Raw genomic sequence first — 2,259 nt, forward strand, 5'->3', positions numbered from 1 at the left:
CTTTTGCTATTAAAAACTTTCACGATGTCCGAAAATCGCAAAATTTACGATTTTTAATCTCATTGTTTTTTTGCGCCAGCGTAAACTTAAACGTATTTATTAACGAATTTGTCGGGTGTATCAACACAAAAAGCTTAGTTAAGGATATTCAAAGAAATCTATTTTCACGCAAGGGGTTAAAAATTGCGAGAACCGGGAGCTTTAAAGTGCATTTCGACTTTCTGCCCTCGTTGAATCGCCAAGTAGTGTTACTGGAAACTTTCGGAACTTTCTCGCTCACCCTGCATATCTTTCTGAGAGGATCCACTGTTACACCCCTGTCTCACAGCCCCGGTGGAACTTTTTTCTTCAGTGGGGATGAAAATCCCTATTGAAATCCAAATGGGGATAGTAATTTTATTGTTCCAAGGTTAAAAAATCCAGTGGGGATGGTTTTGGGGTGCAATTTTTAGACATTGATTTTCGAGTGGGGATGAAATCAAAGTCAATTTCCCAGTGGGGTTCAAATTCCAGGGTATTTTCCCACTGGGGACATTTTTGCCAAATTTTCCAGTGGGTCTGGGGTCCCCGTGGGTCTGTAACACAGGAGTTTACTATTTTTGCTGTGAAGAGTAGGGCCAGTGATTATTCTTGAACAGAATTGGAGCCTAATTCTGCATTAGCCTACTCCCAGATTCCTAATGAACGGTCCTCAAGCTCACATTACTACTCCCCTTTAATTGATTTTTGTACATTCATCTTTTCATCTGACAACAGCATTATATGCTCGCTTACCCGAGCCGCACTGGTGAGTGCTGGGAAGGACGAAACACATGTCTGCGGATAGATGTATATTCATCTTCATAATAACCGTTAAGCTGTTTTCTGGCAATAGGCTCGGTGTTTATTAGAAATCTGACAAGATTCCATCAGTTTAGATTTTGATGTCACGAGTTATCGTCTATGATCAATGTTTAACCAATCTATTCCATGTTATATTTTTCAGAATCTGTCTAAAAAATAAAGAAACATCAAATACTAAGAAAAAAATCAAAGAAGGATGAGTGATGAAAAGTTGGTCAATTTGAAGAAAAAACTTCATAATATCACCGAATTAATTGATAATGCTGACCAGAGGAAACTTGATGCAAAACATAGCATCGTTGAAGCTTTAGCTCGGTTAGAGAAATCAGAAGGTGAATTGGCCAGTGCGGAGCGGAGAATTCAACTCTTGCAAAAAGAGCTTGAAGATGCCACAGAACGTTGCTCGACTGCTGAGACTAAGCTAAAGCAAGCAGAAGAAACCACAGAAGGTTTTGAACAGAAAAGAAACGAGCTTGAGGAGGTGGAAAGTGCACAAGATGAACGCGTTAACACTCTTGAAGAAGATACCAAAGAAGCTAAACGAACATTGGAAACTAACGAAACCAAATTCATCGAAGCTCAACGTAAGGTAGTTGTCGTCAATCGTGATACTGAAAAAGTCAAAGATAAAGCAGACACTTTAGAAAAACGTGTAGCGTTATTGGAAGAAACGATCGAGAACGCTGGTAAAAGTTTGAACGAATTAGAAGAACGGGAAGGAGAATCTTCAGAACGCGAAGAATTGAACGAAGAAAAACGTCGTTTCTTGGAGGGTCAATTCAAAGAAGCAGAAGTTCGTGCAGAAGCTGCTGAACGTAGTTGCGGTGTAATGGAACGCAACATTCTGGAAACCACCAACGAAATCAACACCTGGAAAGAGAAACGTGAAAAGATCGAACAAGAAATGTTGGACATGGACGCCGTCGCTGATGAAGATGAATACGCAAATCTTGGTGATGACGATGGCTCACTGAAATCCAACGAACCCGTTGATCTCATGTCCAAATTCGGTGGTGCTGGTAAAATCGAAATCCCCAAAGTAACTGAAGCACCACCCAAGCCAGCGGAAGAAACGAAATCTGAGTCAGACAAAGAGGAAGAATCTGAGAAAGAAGATGAAGAAGAAGAAGAAAAGGAGGAGGAAGAAGAAGAACCAACCAGTCGTTTCGGACGTCGCAACAAATACGAAGATGAAGATGATGATCCATGGGCGAACACACCTAAAACAGAAGAGAAGAAAGAAGAACCAGCCGAAGAGTCTGAAGAAGAATCCGAAGAAGAAGAGTCTGAAGAAGAAGATAGCGATTTCGACATCTAAACCATCTTGATATGATGGGAGTTGGACTAGAACTGAAGGATTTTTCCAACCAATGTTGGCTCTTGTTGGACAGTTGAATAAAAATGTAAGTGATAATG

At 40.5% G+C, this 2,259-nt stretch overlaps 1 pseudogene; it reads left to right on the forward strand.

Moving 5' to 3' along the window:
• Nucleotides 1–2,259, forward strand: part of LOC136805647 (golgin subfamily A member 6-like protein 22) — a 4,088-nt pseudogene extending 1,829 nt beyond the window's left edge.

The sequence above is a fragment of the Clytia hemisphaerica genome, unplaced genomic scaffold, assembly GCF_902728285.1.
Source record: "Clytia hemisphaerica strain Z4C2 unplaced genomic scaffold, Clytia hemisphaerica genome assembly, whole genome shotgun sequence".
Lineage (NCBI taxonomy): Eukaryota > Metazoa > Cnidaria > Hydrozoa > Leptothecata > Clytiidae > Clytia > Clytia hemisphaerica.